The following is a 7950-nucleotide window of genomic DNA, read 5'->3' on the forward strand; positions in this document are numbered from 1 at the left end:
TTTGGTTGGTGATAAAAATGTTTTTATCCCATTAATCACTGCTGCTATAGCATTCTGGTTTAATTTGGCTTTTTTTTCTGCTGTATCCTATAATTTCATTATTTGATCTCTAGTATGATCTCTGTCCTGAGAAGGCAATGACAGCCCACTCCAGAGTTTTTGCCTGGAGAATCTCAGGGATGGAGGAGCCTGGTGGACTGTTGTCTATGGGGCTGCACAGTCGGACACGACTGACATGACTTAGCAGCAGCAGCAGCAGCATGATCTCTTTCTTCCTCTTACTCTCTTCCCCAAATTTATAAAGCATATATTCTGTTATTAAACTTCACTTTCACATCCCCATTTCTTTTCACCAACTTGAAAAGTGAACTAGAATCAACAGGCTCACATTATGAAGATAAGAAAATTACCACAATGAGACTTTTGTGAGTCCATTATAATTAACATTTTATGTGGTGTAGATTCTTTCAACATTTGTAACATTTAAATTTTGTTGCACAGCAGTAATTTCAAAATTGTTTTGCTTCAGTTATATATTTAATCAGGTTCATATAATGTTTTTCACATTTCCATGTTTTGTTTTGATTATTCTCTTGGTTGATATGATTTTATTAACAAGTAATAGACTCATAGGAATTTCATGTATGCTATAGTCCTTGAGTTTTCATACATTTGAAAATCTCACTGTTGCCTTTCTGGAGGATGACATCTTGGTAGGGTATAATATTGTTTGATCCTGCATTTCCCCTTCCAAAATCTACAGACCTTGCTTCATTGTCTTCTAGCACTGAAGGATGCTCAGCCAGCCTTATTTTCCTTTTATAAAGATAACTTTTTATCATGTTCCTGGATAACCATACGATTCATTTCTTTTCTTTGAATTGTACAAGCTGTATCAGCTTAAGTCTTCATGTCAATCATTCCTGTTGATTTTTTTTCCTATTAAAACACACTGTGGTCCTAGCTACATATTCCTATCTCCCTTAATTTCAAGCTGAGAAAATCATGGCTTTAGAATATCGTTATTCATAGCTCCTGCTTATTTTCTCTTACCAATCAAATTTAGTTATTCACTCTACCTTCTGGAGGCTTATCTGGCCCAGTGGATGTGAAATAACTTCTATGATATATTGTTAGGTTAAAAAAAAAGGACAAAAGACTATATATAGTATGCTAACTTTTGTACAGAATTCATATGTGTATTTGCTTATATTTGCAAAAAGACACAACTTGAAGTTTGAATCAGAAACTTATGAATTCGATTACCTAGGGAGAGGGGGATAGGTGGGAGGGATAAGGGAAGGAGTGTATACTTGGAATTATATTAATGCTCTGCATATGCAAAAGCTAAATTTAAAACAAAAAATGGGAGGAACTCTAAAACTGAATGCCAAGAGAAATAAACACATCTATATTTCAAATGAAGGAAACAAAACCTATCCACGTACTTCTAAACAATATAATTTGACTATATACTCTTTGTCTAAGGGGAAAAAACACAAAAATATATAGCAAACAATTATTAGTAAGGTTTATTTTTTGCTAATATAGATATAAAATTTGCAATACTACTTTGGGCGTATTACAGGATTGAACAAATGAACAAATATATTGATATTATTGAGAATCGCAATTCTCACAGTATAGACAGGAATATTGAGCAAGAGAAGACGACAAGAATCCCCATAGGATAGCAGTTGAGGTATCAGTGTAAAATCCTGGGTTTTTTTTATTATATGCATATATGTGTGCACTTGGATACACACACATTTTTTCCCCTAGCACTGTCCACTAAAAGGACCCTTTCAGTTCAGTTCAGTCACTCAGTCGTGTCCAACTCTTTGCCACCCCATGAATCATAGCCTGCCAGGCCTCCCTGTCCATCACCAACTCCCGGAGCTCACTCAGACTCACATCCATCGAGTCCGTGATGCCACCCAGCCATCTCATCCTGTCGTCCCCTTCTCCTCCTGCCCCCAATCCTTCCCAGCATCAGAGTCTTTTCCAATGAGTCAACTCTTCGCATGACATGGCCAAAGTACTGGAGTTTCAGCTTTAGCATCATTCCTTCCAAAGAAATCCCAGGGCTGATCTCCTTCAGAATGGACTGGTTGGATCTCCTTGCAGTCCAAGGGACTCTCAAGAGTCTTCTCCAACACCACAGTCCAAAAGCATCAATTCTTCGGTGCTCAGCCTTCTTCACAGTCCAACTCTCACACCCATACATGACCACAGGAAAAAACATAGCCTGGACTAGACGGACCTCAGTCGGCAAAGTAATGCCTCTGCTTTTGAATATGCTATCTAGGTTGGTCATAACTTTTCTTCTAAGGAGTAAGCATCTTTTAATTTCATGGCTGCACTCACCATCTTCAGTGATTTTGGAGCCCAAACAGATAAAGTCTGACACTGTTTCCACTGTTTCCCCATCTATTTCCCATGAAGTATAAGCAAACCTATAGCCCCAAACTGGTGTTACAGACACCACTCCCCAGTAAAAAGAAGATAGTAAAAAACCATGTGAAGTGGTACAAATAATTCAACAACATTTCTCCTTCTGACTGTGGCTCTTGTAGACTAATATGAGATCTTTTCCAACTCACCCAGCCTATCCTCTAACATTATAAACAGATGAAATACTAGCAGGGATCCTCCCATAGTTCATGGCACTCACCGACCACCCCTCCCAGGATACAGTCCTGTATCCTGAGTAACTCTCTCCTTACCTACTCCTGCTGATGTGTTTGGATTTTCTTTTGGAGTTGTGCTCTCTAAACTGAGAGACATTCTCTTGATAGAACATGAGAAAGAAAGGATAAGGGAATAGCATTTACATAAAATAGCAGCAACCCAGGAGTAACAAGCTGGGCTCTGCATTGATTTGGTTGCTGAGAGCTAGACACTTCTGAACTGAGGCTAGTCAGCAACAGATCAAAGAATCTACTGTCAGAGGACTGGACTCCTGAAAAGCTCATGAAAAGACACCACCAGGATGGTGAAGTAGAAGACCCCAACCAACATCCCCCCCTACAAAAATCAACAACTGGACAACTATTCATAAACAAAGGAGAGCTCAGGGAGAGCTCAGGAGTCCACTTAGGAAAGGAAAGCAGCACAGTACAGGACAAAACCTGAGAATAACCACACCAAAAGGGAAGGAAGACAGCTTCACTTGACTGCATTATTCCATTACCTGGGCTTGCTCTGCTCAGCATCAAAGCATCAAGTGCATGTGGGTTAAGTCGCTTCAGTCATGTCTGATTCTCTTTGACCCCATGGACTGCCAGGCTCCTCTGTCCATGGGATTCTCTAGGCAAAAACACTGGAGTTATTTGCCATGCCCTTCTGCAGGGGATCTCCCCGACCCAGGGCATGAACTTATGTCTCATGTCTTTTGCACTGGCAGGCAGGGTCTTTACTACTTGTGCCACCTGGGAAGCCCTTAGCATCAAGTGGGAACCCACAACTAGAAGGAGTTCTCCTTAAGGGAAAGAGAGAACAGGGTGAGTGACCAGCTTCCCAAGCCTTGTGAGGCACCACAGGAAGGACTCACTTCAGTTTCATGCCTCCCAGAGTCCAGACAAGTTGAGATGCATGAAGATGCAAAGAAACAAGGAGGTGAACCTTGTGGTAACCATATAGTGGTAACAGAGGCAGTTCCCAGCGACCTGCTCTGCAGACCACCCCAGCAGCTTTCACCACTGAAGAAACAAATGGCCAGCACAGCACAGTTATCTCTTGTCTTTTTGATAAAAGGTATCAGAAGAGGGATTTCTAAATTGTATGACAATCTTAACTTTTAATTTCTTAACCTCAAAACTGTTTTCCATAGTGGCTATACAAATATAAATTCCCACCAACAGTGCACAAAGTTGCTAAGAAAGCATATCTTAAAATTCTCACAACAAGAAACATAATTATATAAAGTGATAGATATGTTCAGTTCAGTTCAGTTCAGTCACTCAGTCGTGTCCTACTCTTTGCGACCCCATGTATCGCAACACACCAGGCCTCCCTGTCCATCACCAACTCCCAGAGTTCACTCAGACTCGGGTCCATCAAGTCAGTGATGCCATCCAGCCATTTCATCCTCAGTCGTCCCCTTCTCCTACTGCCCCCAATCTCTCCCAGCATCAGAGTCTTTTCCAATGAGTCTACTCTTCGCATGAGGTGGCCAAAGTACTGGAGTTTCAGTTTTAGCATCATTCCTTCCAAAGAAATCCCAGGGTTGATCTCCTTCAGAATGGACTGGTTGGATCTCCTTGCAGTCCAAGGGACTCTCAAGAGTCTTCTCCAACACCACACTTCAAAAGCATCAATTCTTCAGCACTCAGCCTTCTTCATAGTCCAACTCTCACATCCATACATGACTACTGGAAAAACTGTAGCCTTGACTAGATGGACCTTAGTCAGCAAAGTAATGTCTCTGCTTTTGAATATGCTATCTAGATTGGTCATAACTTTTCTTCCAAGGAGTAAGCATCTTTTAATTTCATGGCTGCAATCATATTCAGTAATCATTTCACTATATATATATCTCAAATTGTCATGTTGTACAACCTAAACTTATTCAATGCTATAGTTGATTATATTTCAATAAAGCTGGGGAAATTTTATTAAGTATATCTTTAAACACTTCCAATAATCATAACTGCCAAGATTATAGAAATATGTTGAAATTTCCAATTTTGATGGTATTAAGAACTTTGGTCTCCCTGTCTTCATTGGCAGTTCAGCAGAAAGTTAAAAGAGGCTGTATAAGGGACTTTTAGCCTGATGCAATTTTAAACTAAAAGCTGCTTTAATTCTTTTTAAAGAAGCCAGTAAGGCAGTCATCTCACAGGCTTGCAGAGTAATGCTCTAAATTCTCCAAGCCAGGCTTCAACAATGTGAACTGTGAACTTCCAGATGTTCAAACTGGATTTAGAAAATTCAGAGGAACCAGGGATCAAATTGCCAACATCCATTGGATCATTGAAAAAAGAGTTCCAGAAAGACATCTACTTCTGCTTTATTGACTATGCCAAAGCCCTTGACTACACGGATCACAAAAAACCATGGAAAGTTCTTCAAGAAATGGGGATACCAGACCACCATACCTGCCTTCTGAGAAATCTGTATGCAGGTCAAGAAGCAACAGCTAGAACCAGACATGGAACGATAGCCTGGTCCCAAACCAGGAAAGGAGTATGTCAAGGCTGTATACTGTCACCCTGCTCATTTAACTTCTATGCAGAATACATCATGCAAAATGCTGGTCTGGATGTAGCACAACCTGGAATCAAGATTGCCATAACCTCAGATACTCAGATGACATCACCCTTATGGTAGAAAGCAAAGAGAATATAAAGAGCCTCTTGAAGAAAGTGATAGAGGAGAGTGAAAAAGTTGGCTTGAAACTCAACATTCAGAAAACTAAGATCATGGCATCCGGTCCCATTATTTCATGACAAATAGATGGGGAAACAATAGAAACAGTGAGAGACTTTATTTTCTTTGGCTCCAAAATCACTGCAGATGGTCACTGCAGCCATGAAATTAAAAGACACTTACTCCTTGGAAGTAAAGTTATGGCCAACCTAGATAGCATATTAAAAAGCAGAGACATTACTTTGCCAATAAAGGTCCATCTCATCAAGGCTATTGTTTGTCCCATAGTCATGTATGGATGTGAGAGTTGGACTACAAAGAAAGACGAGCACCAAAGAATTGATGCATTTGAACTGTGGTGTCGGAGAAGACTCTTGAGAGTTTCTTGGACTACCAGTCTATCCTAAAGGAGATCAGTCCTGAACATTCATTGAAAGGACTGATGCTGAAGCTAAAGCTCCAGGACTTTGGCCACCTGATGGGAAGAACTGACTCATTGGAAAGAACCCTGATGCTGGGAAAGATAGAAGGGAGGAGGAGAAGAGGATGACAGGAAGAGATGGTTGGATGGCATCACTAACTCAATGGACATGAGTTTAGCAAGCTCTGAGAGCTGGTGATGGACAAGGAAGCATGGTGTGCTGCAGTCCAGGGGGTTGCAAAGAGGCAGACATGACTGAGCGACTGAACTGATTCCTGATTGCTCAGTCTTCATTTATAACCTCTTCATTGTATTCTTTGCTTACTCTTAAGACCTGGAGATTTAGTTTGGGTTACAAACTTCCCTGGCTTTACTAATGCTCTCTATAAATTATCTAAGATGTTCTCAATATTTAGATAAACCGTTTTTTTATCCTATGAAAATGCACAACAGAAAAGTGTGTTCTTTTACTCCTTTAACGTGACTTGCTCTGTCATTCCACTTCACAACATCCTGGGGGTAAGCTCAAATCTCGCTTCTCACCCAACGGAGGGCAACTAGCATTGCTATCTCTTTCTTCACTTTGCAGTATTTTCCCAGGCCCTAAATAAGTCTGCTGGAGTTGAATCTTTCTCAAGGCACCAGCAGAAAGCTTCTGAAAGGCAGCTGCTGTCACTCTTCCGATCCTCTAATCTCATAATTTCTTCATGACCTTCTGCACGCCGGGGGTCACCGAACAGCCTTCTACATCTGCAGGTGTTATTTTTGCAACTCTTCCCCAGGGCCCTCAGAGCCAGAGTTGGGCCTTTTCTTGGCTTCCTGCTGCTAAAAGCCAAACAAAGGCAAGTGAGAACATCACTTATAAAAGGCTCTTTAGAGAGTGTCAGGATGGGAGTAAGTATCTACAAGACATTTATCTCTGGAGGAAAACAATCTCTCAAAGCGCATATCTTGGCCTCCAACATGGATAGGTTTATAGGTAAACATGGTTTAACTATAACCTTTAGCCACCAGAGCTCCAGGCAGATTTTCATTTCCCATTCTTCAGCAGTGAGCTTTGATTCCTGCTCTGTGGCCAGTACATCTTCCCCAGGTGAGACGGGAGGGCCAGGCTCATAGTCATTTGAATTGATGGAGAAGGAGCAGCAAAAACTGAGAACCTGAAACTGTTGCTTCTACTACTGCCCTTCAGCCACACCACACTCCTGATGGATTTCTCCACTCCACTTTCTTAATTCTCTTGTAATCACAGGGAACATAAACATGGCACAGAAAATAAAGTTATATTGCTCTGCATGTCAGCACCTATCTTCCCATTTAGTGAAAACAGTAACTGATCTCCAGCATGTTCCACCCACCCCCAAGGGTTAAGAAAGACTTTCAGTTACCACAAACATTACAGTAGATTTAAAGAAATTTCATATGCATCCCTTGATTCTTATGGGACACTGCTCCCAGTTGATACACTGACATGTCATCATCACATCAAAATCTAAAAGCACCCTAGGTGCTAAGCGAATCTTGAGTTATAACCCTAGTCCCTCATTTTGTTGTTCTTGTTACTTACTCATAAAGCCATGCATGCCCTGAGTGAATTTCTCCAGGACTCATGAGTGATTTATTTTTCTCCCCCTACCACATCGCAACTTTCATACACATTCTTCCACTGGTGATGGTAAAGAGGAAGTCAAAATATTCCAGATTATTTTTCAAAAAAAAACAACACTTTTTCTAAACTATGATGAGTGAGATAGAGATATAAAGAGATAAAAAGATAAAAATAAATGTACAAGTACATTGCCACAAACAAAAATGTTAGCCCACCCTTATACAAAAAGTCTCAAAAAATATTTGTCAGTATATTCACAATTTTAAACTAAGCAGAAAAATTTAAAAAAGGATGCAAGCAACTAATTCTAAAGCACAAAAGCAGAATACATTGCAATTAACTTAGTTATAGGAATAAAATATTCCTCGGCCTGGAATGTCCTGTCATTAATTCAACTACCTGTAAAAACTCTTCCTTCAACTGAGGAAGGAAATAATACCAGCTCAGTAAAGTCAAGTGTGCCCTCTCCTACTGTCTTGCCAGGCATAGTTACATTGCTCTTACCTATGTATTCTCTTATCTATAGTAGATAGCACACATCATTTTACCA

This window comes from Capra hircus, chromosome 8 (genome assembly GCF_001704415.2).
Source record: "Capra hircus breed San Clemente chromosome 8, ASM170441v1, whole genome shotgun sequence".
NCBI lineage: Eukaryota > Metazoa > Chordata > Mammalia > Artiodactyla > Bovidae > Capra > Capra hircus.